We start from the raw sequence: 14982 nt of genomic DNA, 5'->3' as shown, positions 1-14982 counted from the left end.
GAACATTGGTAAATATTCACCGAGACGAAGTCGAGGTGAATATTCACCAATGTTCACCGAGCCTGAGGCGAATAGTTGTTTTAGTATAATTTTCAGGGGTGAAACACAGAGTAACGACTAGAACAGACTGTTCGTTTTCATACACGCATGGAGCCGTAGTTTTAATAATAAGCTTACATGTAAGCTTACATCGATTGTGAATCAATTTACATATCAAGTTCGGCAGTTAAACAAACAAGCGAAACACTACGAGAAGTAAATTCATCCCGTGCCTTTGTTTTATCGTTGTTGACCTCATTCACAGCTGTCATCATTGTCTAAAAATGAGTAGTTTAGTTTGAAGAAAAATAAATTTCGGTCAATCGATCTGATCTGCTGGCGATCAACGTAACCATTGCGTTTGCGATTCTTAAAATTCCTTGATTACGAGTTGTTCAAAGGATTTTTGGTCGAAGGTTGACAGCAGTCATTTTGAAAATTCTCCCTCCTTCCAAATATCCTGGACTTGAAGTGATGTCTTTCGAATAAATGAAAATTTGATTCAGCAACTGTCCGCCATGTCTACTTGCCGAGATGGCAAAGTTGGCGAGCTTAGAATCCGGGCCTCGAAAATGTTATTATATTCACTGCCTGGAGCGGTGAATATAGCGTCATATAAGGAATCGCTCGACCAATCAGATTGCTGGAAACTCTTTGTTCAGCTTTGAAATTATACTAAACTGCTACATACGCTTGACACTTATTGTTGCTTGACGACGTTTAAAATTTGCTATTATAGTTTGACAACTTTATTCGCGGGCTTCACACGTACAACAACACCGCACATGTTTTACAATTCAACTCATCTCACACGCTCGCACGTGGCTTCTAGCAACGAGCTGGCCTGTCATTTATAACATAGTAACGCGACCCAAAATGAAAGTTCAAGAAGCGGGAGGCACATCCCCGTCCCTATTAGAGACATAATCTTTGTTGAGACAATTAACAAGTCTACTCTTCCGCTTCCTCTAATAAACAAAGTTTCGTAATCGGACTTTTGTACTCCCCGTGCTGAGTGCGCACTGTAACTGCCCGAACCAACCCATCCTGCCCAGCATGAGTGGACAAGATTCTGCTTAACGGCTATACGCCTTACGGCTAATTTAGTTCAGCAACTAAGACAACATTTTCTTCTTTGAGGTTCTGTTTTATCGGTTGTCGCTTCTTCCATGTTTCTGTCAGGCTAGGAAGGTACTCCCCGGTAAAACGTCTGCAGAAGAAATTATATATAGCTAGCGCATGGGACTGTCGCCACATCTTTGTCGAGTTGATCGCTCTGTCACTAACTTCAGCATCTTTATAAGTCGGATTCGCCCCCAACAACAAAAAAATGCCTTGGCGTTAACTCTTCAATGTCCTCTGCATCATTGGATACTTGAATAATCGGTGAACTGTTTAGTATCCCTTCTGTCTCGACAAGTGCAGTTCTCAGTACTACTTTGAAAACAGTCCTGTGTTTCAGAATGGCTTTCAGCGTTTTCTTTTTGCACTTTCCTAGTCCCTCCCATGTTCGTTCAAAGTGCGGGGCGCTAGGCAGCTGAAATTTCCACTTGGTCTTTTTATGCCCACAATAGTTTAATACAATACATTTCCGCAACTCATTATTTGCACCGACAAAGTTCGTTCCATTACCACTGTGGATGCTCTGCGGTCATCCACGTCGAGCAATGAATCTCTTAAATACCATAATGAAATGATCTTTTGAAAAATCATCCACAATTCAAGTTCAAGGTGACACGGTCTAGTACTCATGCAAGTGAACAAAGACGCCGTACAAAGTAATTTTACTACGTCTTTCCTTAACTAACATAGGTCCAAAAAGTCAACTCAAGTGTTCCTAAACACCATTCCTGGCTCAAGTTGCCACTCTCACAGACTTCCCATTTGCTGCTCTTGAGTCTTTACTGTCTGGCGATAACAGTAGTTACACTTGAACGACGCGTTTCGCGCCTCCTGGCGGCCATGGATGATCCAATACTCTTGCCTAATTTGATTGTGCTCAAGGGCTCAGGTGGCGAGTGGTGGCCCATCTCCAGAAACTGTATCTCTTCGCTGAATGACTCAACTTGCGCCCTCTTTACAATTTAATCCTGAGAAGTTCTCATTTCTTTCGACTTAAGTAAACCTAGTAGACTTGGTTCCCCCTTAGCTTTTCTATTGTGTGCGAGTCGCATCACATAAACTGTAATTCGTCTTAGTTTGATCAGTGACGAATACTTCATCCACCTCTAACAGGACCTCATTTTCCTGAGCTGCTCCAGCCCATCTTCCCTACCTCTTCTCACTCACGTCGTCTTTCTCGCAGGATGCTTTGACTCTATTTTCCGGCCAGAATTCTGCTGACTTGTACAGGAAATTGGGTATATTATTGTATCGAAAGCCCAATCCAAGCTCTGTAGGACTTAGCTCTCGGGTGATGTCATCTGCAGGATTAGCGTCTCTCGCATATAACTCCAACTCACAGCCTGAGTCACGCAATGCCATCACTTGTTGGTTTCCTTTTTCTCGAAAGACAAAAATGGGAAGTACTGCAACGAAAGCAGGACCACCAGTCACAAAACCCTGTGTGCGCTGATTGGCGATACCCCTTCTGTGGCTCCACAGCCAGACGTGGTGAGGAGTCTTCGCTTTCCAGAACTGGACTGGTGCTAAATCATTCTCAACTTCAGGCACTCTTTCTGATTCACGGATTGCTTTTGCTTGTTTAGTAAATTTCAAGTCGACTTTATGTACGAGGGTATGATGACGCATGTCACAGTTCTGAACTCTTCATTTATTTCTACTATAACATTTACTCAGACGATGACCAGGTAATAGACATTATAAGTATAGTTTGTGTTTCTCAACAACTTTCTCCTTTTTGCTAGGCAACATTCCCTCAAAACGTTTGCACTCTTGCTAAGCGTAATTAGTAGACTGGTGAATTGGGCACTTCTTTGTTCCATAACTGGTGCCTAGAGATTCTCCTGTGGCTCCTGCAGATAGCCCAGATTGAGATTTGTCTACTGGCTTACCCCTATCGCCTTTAGAAGTATCTGGACGCTTCCACTTCTTCTCCGGCATCCTCCGCTGCTTGGACTCACTGATTTTTGCCTCTTTTTCCAGCTAATTTACAAATAAATTCTACGTTTATATTTTTGGTTTTCCTTCATCAAACTCGGCCCATAAACCACAAAGGCGTGTAGAAAGTTTAGCTAAAGTTGCCTCGGGGACTTTAGAGTAAAGCTCATGAAGGAAGTTGAACTCCTTGAAAATGCCTATTAATCTTGAAGCTATTTCTTGATACGGCCTGATCTGCACGCTGACTTCTTTCACTATGGTCGGAAATTGATCTATGCGCTTCATCCCAGCTAACTCAACAATGTCTATATGGCCAAACCGCTCCTCGAACACAGCTCAGGCCTGCTCGTATGAATCTAATAATTCCTTTATATGTAACCTAATTTTAATGTAACTTTTTTCTAGTTTTACTTAGTTTTTATTCATTCATTTATTTATTTATTTATTTTTACACAGGACTTGCATTGATAGCAGTTTTTTCCTTAATACTGATTCAGCAATCCTGTATAAATATGTTTTAATTATCATCATCATCATCATTATTATTATTATTATTATTATTAGTGAACTTAACCGAAGAGTGCCAGTCTTCCGCTTCTTGGCACACAGCTCCTTAATAGACCTTTACAAATCCAAACATTACAAGAGCCATGTTGCATTACAAGAGCCATGTTGATGATCGCTACAAGCGCGGCTTACTAAAAACTATGCTTGATCTTGTCTTCCGCCTCTCTTCCAACTGGTCCTACTTTCCCGAGGAATGTGTTAGCCTCAAAATAGAGTTTTCTCGACTGAGTTACCCAGACAGGTTAATTAATTGCACCATCTCGCGCTTTATTGTAGTCAAAGCTTCTGATCAACCTGTTCCCGAGTTACCAGCTGTTAACAATGAATTAGATCCTGTTCGCGTTGTTCTGCCATTTAAAGACCAAGCTTCAGCCGACATTGTACGAGCACAACTCAAAGATCTGAGCCAGAAAATTCAAGTGACTGTCCAGCCCACGTTTGTTAGTCACAAGATCAAACAACATCTAAAACGGCGCGAAATCAAGCCGTCTATTGTTAACCAACAATCCCTTGTTTATCAATTTAACTGTGACCTGTGTGATGCAGGTTACGTTGGCTGCACGCGGCGGCATTTGCATCAACGCGTAGACGAGCTTAAGAATGCGTCTTTCTCCACTGGAAAACATTTTCGTGTAAAACATTCTTATGTCACCAAGGATCTTACCAGAATGTTACCACCTTAAAAAATGTGCAAGAAGAAGTTTGACTGTCTCATTTATGAAGTGTATTTTTTATTAATGAACTGAGACCAAGTCTCAATGTACAGTCAGGCTCAAATCGTGCAAAATTTTCTAATTATTTTTAATTATGTTATTCTTGCACGCATTTTATTGTTCTTAACAGCCTTTTTTACATTTTTGTAGTTTACATACTTTTACTTCGTTGTTTTATACTTATACGTATGCAAAACTTTTAAGCTTAAAAATGACCGAAGTTCGGTCGAAACGTCGGGCGCTTTTACCGTTAGTTTTTACTTCAAATTGTTTTAAAAAAGCCTTTACTTCTGAAAATCAAATGGAACGGAAATTTCCAGGAAAAAATGTTCAATATTTGAGTATACCTCACGAGGTTGTCCTCTTTTTCGGAAATGATGCAAATTCGCAATTTTCTATTCAGCGCTAGTTCTTTTGACCGCGATCATAGCAAGGTGGAGATCTCAAGCAAGGATGACGGCGACCCATATTCGAAAATGGATTAATATTTTACTTTAGAACCTTTCCACTTATATGTCGATAAATATTAGCTACAGCTAAATTCGTCAAGAAAGCGTTTTATTGAAATAGTGCTCCCGTGGTGTACTTGTTTGCCCCCGTCCACACTTATCCGAATATTTTTGAATCCGCAACTTTTTTCCTCCCGAGATGCACAAATTTCCCCGTCCACACGTAGCGTATTCAAATCGATTTCGCCTGTCCCCACGCATCCGATGGTGTCCGGATTCCATCCAGAGAAACTAGACCTACACGTTGTTCCGCCATATTGGTTTACTGTTCGGTAAGAGGGTGGACACGATTTTGCTACGTCATCTGATTTCGAAAGTATCTGGATTCACCGTCCACACGTTATCGTTATCACCGTGACTCTGGAGAGCAGATTCGAGAATATCCGGATTCGCTGCCGAATTCGTCGGATGCGTGTGGACGGAAGCCGTATCCGGAAAGAAATTAAAAAGTTGCGGATTCAAAAATATTCGGATACGTGTTGACGGGTCCTTTCTTTTGCATAGGTTGGCTAGGAAATGTTCAAAAGATTTATGACGCTTGCAGAACCATTGTATGACTCATTATTCAAACTCTTTGTTTTCGCTGCCGTTGTGGTTTGTATAAGGTCCCTGCTGCCGTGGTCTATAAAAAGTCACGATGTCGACTTATCAGTGATCTGTTTGCTTCTATATTTGCGATTTAAACCTCGAAGTCATTGAAAAATTCCAAACGAATAAAACTGTGCGGCTTATCGTTTTCCACACTGGAAAGTCTGTACCATTCGCCCATGGACATTCCAGGAAATTCACACCGTAAGCGCCCATAATCTTTGATTACTACTAGTTTAATTATTATAATTGTCCCAAAAAGAGTCATAATTTCTCTAGAATTTGCAGCTAAACTTTACTAAACCATCCTTTAGTATGTAGAGCTTTTGTTGTATTTTTCGCACGGGAAAACAATAATCAGACTGAAGTTATTGCAATGTTGGAGAAGCCCTGTCAGGACAAATTAACTTTCATAAACTAATAAACATGGTATTAATACTCATTACTGCAGTGTACGCTTGTTCACTTCTTTACTTTGTTTATTGTCTTAATAAAGTGAACGTGTATCGAAGTCATTTGTATATAATGTGCTCTCTTAGTAAAAAAACAATGTTGCCTGCCATTTCCTAGGATTAAATTTTTCAACTGATTTTGCGATTGTCAAAGTGCTGAAATAAGGAATCATTCTATATTATTATTTTTCGCTGCGGGTTGCATGCGCATCGGCCGTTCAACTACTTGCATAATTGTTATAATTTATCGTCCCTATTAAAATCATTTCACGAAAGATACTTGTATGGAAACCAGTTACAGCAGTTACTTCCGAGGGTTTTTGATCACATGTAATAATAGGTTGACGCATCTGTACGCTAACTGATACGCTTCCATCAGCCATGAAATTAACGGTTAATCCTATCTCGTGGCAAAGGATGGCTTGGAGACGAGGCTAATCAAACGTTAAAATACACCATTTCCTCCAGTCAGTTCTGATGACAGTAGTTGGTTGACGAAAATAGTCTGTTTTTTCACTAAACAAAACCATTATCTCAGTCCAGTTTTAATGCAAACGAAAATTAGGAGCAATGTTGCCGAGCCGAATAAAACAGGTCGCAACTTACTAACGGTTGAAATGTAGAGGCCCAAATGTCATAATTTCTCCAAAATTTACAGGTAAACCTTTTCTAACCATCCGTTAGTATGTAGAGCTTTTGTTGTGGAACTTGTTTTTTTTTTTGTTTTGTTTTTTTTTTCCACGGGAAAAATAATCAGAGTAAGGTCACGGCAGTGTTAGAGGAGTCCTGTCAGGACAGAATAAACTTTCATAAACTGATAACCATGATATTAATACTCATTACTTCACTGTACGTTTCTTCACTTCTTCACTTTGCGTATCTTCTTCTTATATCAAAGTAATTAAGCCTTGACTATTATATGAACTGTAATGACGCAAATTAGGTGAACGGGAAGCAAATAACTTCTCTTAGAGTCAGGTGACCATGAAGAGTAAGATCTCTAAGAATTTCGAGAAAAAGGACTGTTAGTTTCAACATAGTGTTCCCTCAACATTGCTGACGTTACTGGGTAGAAATAATGTAACTACTACTCGGACTAAAATAGAAATATTTGCATGCTTCAATCGCTGACGGATAATTTTTTTCTCGTAGTCAGTAGTTGAAACGTATTAATAAAAAGTATTGTAGCTATAACTTGCTGTTCTAGGCTTTTCTAGTCAGTTACTCGTTCTTTAAACCAGAATTCTTAAATGTTCAACTGTATAACTCGGACAACTCCATAATACTCTCCGTGAGTAAAGAGCTAAAGGGAATGGTTCTGAAGTTGTAAGGTCTTGTTTAATTTATCTGAAAAGTTATGTTATATACGCTTGACATCGGCAGTAAAGAAGGTTAGCTCGCTGATTTAATTTAACATGACACGAGCGTTGGACAAAGAAAAATTCTGAGTCCCCGACAGGAATCCAACCCATGACCTCCCGAACACCGGGCGGGCGCTCTATCCACTGAGCTACGAGAACTCATGGAGAGCAAGGTCATTTAACTGAGTTCATATATGACAGGTGTCCTGCATACTGCTAGGATCAACGCTATCGAAGTCATCGTGAGTAGTGATAAGTTAATAAAGATGGTGAATTTTAAGCTCGGTAATGAAATGTGAAGGTGAATGGGAGGAGATCATGGGTTCGATTCCTGTCAGGGACTCAGAATTTTTCTTTGTCCCACGCTCGTGTCATGTTGATTAACTTACCTTCACATTTCATTACCGAGCTTAAAATTCACCATCCTTATTAACTTATCACTTAAGTAACATGTATTCCATGGCGGTCTTAGTAAAATCACGAGTATTTAAGAAACTGTTTACTGCTTACTTCTTTAAAATGAAAAAATGTCATTGAATTTCAGGGATCTTTACCAAAACGAACTGAGCAGCCTTCCGCCTGGAATATTTGATAACCTGACGTCCTTGGTGGTACTGTAAGTGTTTGTGTTTCCTTTGGTTGAATTTCTATCTTCAATGGTACTACCGTAAAGATTCGACGTAATTTTCCTTTCGGTAGCTGACTGGAGGGTGTTTGAGGGGTCACTTACTAGGGACAATGCCCATATTTAGTTTTGGATTAAGAGCCAAATGTTCAAATAGGATTTGAATGTAAAAAAGCAAAACAACTCCAGCTGTAACTACATTAAGTGAGGAGAAAATGACTTTTCTTTTAGCTTCCATGCCCGAATCGGTAACCTTGTAAAAGGGATCATTTTCGCTTTATTTGCTCAACTAGTCAATTATACGTCGACAGCTTCATCGTCACTGTCATTTATAACCGTGCAGACAAGAGAAAATGAGGGACAGAGAGGGAGGCTCCCAGTCCAGGCCTTGGGATATGTCAATTCTACGAAAGTTATTTTAGGGTTGCCGAAAACAGCGGGAGTGCATTTCCTTTTACGTCCGCATGATACCATTATTCTTTAGGTGATCAGGCAATTTAGTAACGGCGGTCCACGGGGAAATACGCTTTTTCGATAGAAGCGCCTTTTACGGGTACATTAGAGACGGTTGGTATTTCTGGCTGGATAAATCAATGTGGGAGATATATTTTTATATCTACTTGGGAATAAAATGGCACATGCAGACGAGCGGAAATGTAGTTCTGAGTGGTCAACAAAACATTCCGGCGGAGCATGTTATAAAGGTCGTGGCTGCTGTTATGGACTATGCACTGTGGCTTTTTCAAATGGAGTTTACAAGCCGATGGACTTCGACATTGATGTTGGCAAGGACAATGAGATTTTCTCCCCACACCGAAGAGAGAAAGCTTACATTAGTGCAAATTAACCGAAGGTGAAGAAAACGTGGCATGAACATGATCAAATGAAGATGACACCTCCGTTTTTTCCGGTTTTCTCTGTTGGAAAAGCAGTCAGAAGAAGTTGTCCCTTTCGCTCAGTTCAATGTACTTTAGTCGCTAGTACAAAATCATTTTTTGTCGCTTGAATGCGAGTTGTTTTGTCGTTGAACAGAAAAATTGTTTCTGTCGCTGATCACTACCGCGCTGTGAGTTGTTCTGTTTCTCTGTGAATTCAAAATTATTTCTGCCCGGGTTTCTTTCGGTTATCGCTTCGCTCCGAGCTACAGGAGTTGTTTTGTCGCTGTATCAGTATTCACAACTAGTTCTGTTGCTACATTCCCATGATCGCCATGCTTCTAGTTGTTTAATCGCTGTGCCGGCATTTAAAATGATTTCTCTCGCTGAGCGCTACTCTAAGGTATTTGTTATTGTATTCAAAATTATTTCTGACGGTCAATGGTCGTCCCACCTCGAGCTGTTTTGTTGCTGGAGTCCAAGTTATTTCTGTCGCAGGTCGCTTCACGGCGAGCTCTTTTCAATTTGTCACTGTACCGCTATTCAACATTATTTCTGTCGCCGACCACTGATCGCTCTGAGCTGTTGTTTTGTTGAGTTATTTTCTAGGCTGATCGCTACACTCCGAGTTGTTTTATCCGCGCTGTTGAGGTTCAAATAGACTTCTGTCGTATGGTCGGGAATTGCTTTGTTGTGATATAGTATTCAAGTTGATTTCTGTCGCTAATCGCTAGGCTTCGAGTTGTTTTGGTTCCTAGATTCAAAATATTTTAGCTACCCTCCGAACTGTTTTGCAGCTCGGCCAGAATTATATTCTCCTATCGCTGGGTTGAGGGTAATTTTGTTGCTGGGTTCAAAAATAGTTTTGCCGTGGGAACCAAAATAGTTTTCTTCGGTGGGCTAAGATTTCTTTCGTCGATGCGTTTAGAGGTATCAGGATCGCTACAGCTTGAAACAGTATTCCATCCACCTCTAACAGGACCTCATTTTCCTGAGCTGCTCCAGCCCATCTTCCCTACCTCTTCTCACTCACGTCGTCTTTCTCGCAGGATACTTTGACTCTATTTTCCGGCCAGAATTCTGCTGACTTGTACAGGAAATTGGGTATATTATTGTATCGAAAGCCCAATCCAAGCTCTGTAGGACTTAGCTCTTGGGTGATGTCATCTGCAGGATTAGCGTCTGTCGCATATAACTTCAACTCACAGCCTGAGTCACGCAATGCCATCACCTGTTGTTTTCCTTTTTCTCGAAAGACAAAAATGGGAAGTACTTCAACGAAAGTAGGACCACCAGTCACACAACTCTGTGTGCGCTGATTGGCGATACCCCTTCTGTGGCTCCACAGCCTGACGTGGTGAGGAGTCTTCGCTTTCCAGAACTGGACTGGTGCTAAATCATTCTCAACTTCAGGCACTCTTTCTGATTCACGGGCTGCTTTTGCTTGTTTAATAAATTTCAAGTCGACTTTATGTACGAGGGTATGATGACGCATGTCACAGTTCTGAACTCTTCATTTATTTCTACTATAACATTTACTCAGACGATGACCAGGTAATAGACATTATAAGTATAGTTTGTGTTTCTCAACAACTTTCTCCTTTTTGCTAGGCAACATTCCCTCAAAACGTTTGCACTCTTGCTAAGCGTGTTTAGTAGACTGGTGAATTGGGCACTTCTTTGTTGCATAACTGGTGCCTAGAGATTCTCCTGTGGCTCCTGCAGATAGCCCAGATTGAGATTTGTCTACTGGCTTACCCCTATCGCCTTTAGAAGTATCTGGACGCTTCCACTTCTTCTCCGGCATCCTCCGCTGCTTGGACTCACTGATTTTTGCCTCTTTTTCCAGCTAATTTACAAATGAATTTTACGTTTATATTTTTGGTTTTCCTTCATCAAACTCGGCCCATCTACCGCAAAGGCGTGCAGAAAGTTTAGCTTAAGTTGCCTCGGGGACTTTAGAGTAAAGCTCATGAAGGAAGTTGAACTCCTTGAAAATGCCTATTAATCTTGAAGCTATTTCTTGATACGGCCTGATCTGCACACTGACTTCTTTCACTATGGTCGGAAATTGATCTATGCGCTTCTTCGCAGCTGACTCAACTATGTCTACACGGTCAAACCGCTCCTCCAACACAGCTCAGGCCTGCTCGTATGAATCTAATAATTCCTTTATTTGTAACCTAATTTTAATGTAACTTTTTTCTAGTTTTACTTAGTTGTTATTTATTTATTTATTATTTATTTTTTACACAGGACCTACATTGATAGCAGTTTTTTCCTTAATACTGATTCAGCAATCCTGTATAAATATGTTTTTGTTATTATTATTATTATTATTATTATTATTAATTATTATTATTAGTGAACTTAACCGAAGAGTGCCAGTCTTCCGCTTCTTGGCACACAGCTCCTTAACAGACCTATACAAATCCAAACCAAAGTATACGTCAAAGCTATCAACACTGGCTTTCTGCTGCATTACAAGAGCCATGTTGATGATCGCTACAAGCGCGGCTTACTAAAAACTATGCTTGATCTTGCCTTGCGCGTCTCTTCCAACTGGTCCTACTTTTCCGAGGAATGTGTTAGCCTCAAAATAGAGTTTTCTCGACTGAGTTACCCAGACAGGTTAATTAATTGCACCATCTCGCGTTTTATTGCAGTCAAAGCTTCTGATCAACCTGTTCCCGAGATACCAGCTGTTAACAATAAATTAGATCCTGTTCGCGTTGTTCTGCCATTTAAAGACCAAGCTTCAGCCGACATTGTACGAGCACAACTCAAAGATCTGAGCCAGAAAATTCAAGTGACTGTCCAGCCCACGTTTGTTAGTCACAAGATCAAACAACATCTGAAACGGCGCGAAATCAAGCCGTCTATTGTTAACCAACAATCCCTTGTTTATCAATTTAATTTTGACCTGTGTGATGTAGGTTATGTTGGTTACACGCGGCAGCATTTGCATCAACGCGTAGACAAGCTTAAGAATGCGTCTTTCTCCACTGGAAAACATTTTCGTGTAAAACATTCTTATGTGCCCAAGGATCTTACCAAGAATTTTACTACCTTAAAAAAAGTGCAAGAAAAAGTTTGACTGTCTCATTTATGAAATGTATTTTTTATTAATGAACTGAGACCAAGTCTCAATGTACAGTCAGGCTCAAATCGTGCAAAATTTTTAATTATTTTTAATTATGTTATTCTTGCATTGATTTTATTGTACTTAACAACCTTTTTTACATTTTTGTAGTTTACATACTTTTACTTCGTTGTTTTATACTTATACGTATGCAAAACTTTTAAGCTTAAAAATGACCGAAGTTCGGTCGAAACGTCGGGCGCTTTTACCATTAGTTTTTACTTCAAATTGTTTTAAAAAAGCCTTTACTTCTGAAAATCAAATGGAACGGAAATTTCCAGGTAAAAATGTTCAATATTTGAGTATACCTCACGAGGTTGTCCTCTTTTTCGGAAATGGTGCAAATTCGCAATTTTCTATTCAGCGCTAGTTCTTTTGACCGCGATCATAGCAAGGTGGAGATCTCAAGCAAGGATGACGGCGACGCATATTCGAAAATGGATTAATATTTTACTTTAGAACCTTTCCACTTATATGTCGATAAATATTAGCTACAGCTAAATTCGTCAAGAAAGCGTTTTATTGAAATAGTGCTCCCGTGGTGTACTTGTTTGCCCCCGTCCACACTTATCGGGATATTTTTGAATCCGCAACTTTTTTCCTCCCGAGATACAAAAATTTCCCCGTCCACACGTAGCGTATTCAAATCGATTTCGCCTGTCTCCACGCATCCGATGGTATGGATTCACCGTCCACACGTTATCGTTATCACCGTGACTCTGGAGAGCAGATTCGAGAATATCCGGATTCGCTGCCGAATTCGCCGGATGCGTGTGGACGGAAGCCGTATCCGGAAAGAAATTAAAAAGTTGCGGATTCAAAAATATTCGGATACGTGTTGACGGGTCCTTTCTTTTGCATAGGTTGGCTAGGAAATGTACGAAAGATTTATGACGCTTGCAGAACCATTGTATGACTCATTATTCAAACTCTTTGTTTTCGCTGCCGTTGTGGTTTGTATAAGGTCCCTGCTGCCGTGGTCTATAAAAAGTCACGATGTCGACTTATCAGTGATCTGTTTGCTTCTATATTTGCGATTTACACCTCGAAGTCATTGAAAATTTCCAAGCGAATAAAACTGTGCGGCTTATCGTTTTCCACACTGGAGAGTCTTTACCATTCATCCATGGACATTCCAGGAAATTCACACCGTAAGTTTTGATCGAATGGAAAGCGCCCATAATCTTTGATTACTACTAGTTTAATTATTATAATTGTCCCAAAAAAGTCATAATTTCTCTAGAATTTACAGCTAAACGTTTGCTAAACCATCCTTTAGTATGTAGAGCTTTTGTTGTATTTTTCGCACGGGAAAACAATAATCAGACTGAGGTCATTGCAATGTTGGAGAAGTCCTGTCAGGACAGAATTAACTTTCATAAACTAATAAACATGGTATTAATACTCATTACTGCAGTGTACGCTTGCTCACTTCTTTACTTTGTTTATTGTCTTAATAAAGTGAACGTATATCGAAGTCATTTATATATAATTTGCTCTCTTAGTAAAAGAACAATGTTGCCTGCCATTTCCTAGGATTAAATTTTTCAACTGATTTTGCGATTGTCAAAGTGCTGAAATAAGGAATCATTCTATATGATTATTTCTCGCCGCAGGTTGCATGCGCATCGGCCATTCAACTACTTGCATAACTGTTATAATTTATCGTCCCTATTAAAATCATTTCACGAAAGATACTTGTATGGAAACCAGTTACAGCAGTTACTTCCGAGGGTTTTTGATCACATGTAATAATAGGTTGACGCATCTGTACGCTAACTGGTACGCTTCCATCAGCCATGAAAATAACGGTTAATCCTATCTCGTGGCAAAGGATGGCTTGGAGACGAGGCTAATCAAATGTTAAAATACACCATTTCCTCCAGTCAGTTCTGATGACAGTACTTAGTTGACGAACATAGTCTGTTTTTTCACTAAACAAAACCATTATCTCAGTCCAGTTTTAATGCAAACGAAAATTAGGAGCAATGTTGCCGAGCCGAATGAAACAGGTCGCAACGTACTAACGGTTGAAATGTAGAGGCTCAAATGTCATAATTTCTCCAGAATTTACAAGTAAACCTTTTCTAACCATCCGTTAGTATGTAGAGCTTTTGCTGTTGAACTTGTTTTTTTTTGTTTTTGTTTTTTTCCACGGGAAAAATAATCAGAGTAAGGTCACGGCAGTGTTAGAGGAGTCCTGTCAGGACAGAATAAACTTTCATAAACTGATAACCATGATGTTAATACTCATTACTTCACTGTACGCTTCTTCACTTCTTTACTTTGCGTATCTTCTTCTTATATCAAAGTAATTAAGCCTTGACTATTATACGAACTGTAATGTCGCATATCAGGTGAACGGGAAGCAAATAACTTCTCTTAGAGTCAGGTGACCATGAAAGAGTAAGATCTCTAAGAATTTCGAGAAAAAGGACTGTTAGTTTCAACATAGTGTTCCCTCAACATTGCTGACGTTACTGGGTAGAAATAATGTAACTACTACTCGGACAAAAATAGAAATATTTGCATGCTTCAATCGCTGACGGATAATTTTTTTCTCGTAGTCAGTAGTTGAAACGTATTAATATAGAGTATTGTAGCTATAACTTGCTGTTCTAGGGGTGCACGTGAGGGGTACTCCTATGAAGTTCCTATATTGCTATGTGCCGTCCTAGGGGCGGGTTGTGATTTTGGTACCCTTGATCTTAAACGGGGTATCCATATTCCTTGAGCAGGGCATGATATTTCAAATGCACAAACCAATTTTCAGCAGCGAATTCTATTTACTTGTGGAGAATTTCTTTACACTAAATTTCCAGAACATGATATTAAAAAGATAAAGAAATTTTAAATTAAACCGATTACCTATCCTATTTTTGCTGTGGCCCAGCCTCCCCCGTTCCCATAGTGCCCGTAGAAATAGGCAACATCTAGTACTTATAAAGTATAACATTGAAACCTGCATTAATTAAGAGGACACCATATTAAGCGGACACCGTTTGCTAAGCAAACACTAGCAAAAGTGTAGTATTTCATGTTGTGTGAAAA

The 14982-nt window shown here is 39.8% G+C and overlaps 3 pseudogenes; 1 reads left to right on the top strand and 2 right to left on the bottom strand.

Moving 5' to 3' along the window:
• Positions 1-2310: 2310 nt before the first annotated feature.
• Positions 2311-3102, bottom strand: LOC149118892 (uncharacterized; annotated as a pseudogene).
• Positions 3103-9804: 6702 nt separating this feature from the next.
• On the bottom strand, positions 9805-10596 carry LOC149118891 (uncharacterized; annotated as a pseudogene).
• A 723-nt stretch (positions 10597-11319) lies between these two features.
• LOC149118890 (uncharacterized) lies at positions 11320-12042 on the top strand (annotated as a pseudogene).
• The last annotated feature ends 2940 nt before the right edge of the window (positions 12043-14982 follow it).

This window comes from Orbicella faveolata, unplaced genomic scaffold (genome assembly GCF_042242905.1).
Source record: "Orbicella faveolata isolate gen_17 unplaced genomic scaffold, um_ofav_v1 contig_1, whole genome shotgun sequence".
NCBI classification, from domain to species: domain Eukaryota; kingdom Metazoa; phylum Cnidaria; class Anthozoa; order Scleractinia; family Merulinidae; genus Orbicella; species Orbicella faveolata.
This window is presented reverse-complemented; position numbering and strand designations above follow the sequence as displayed.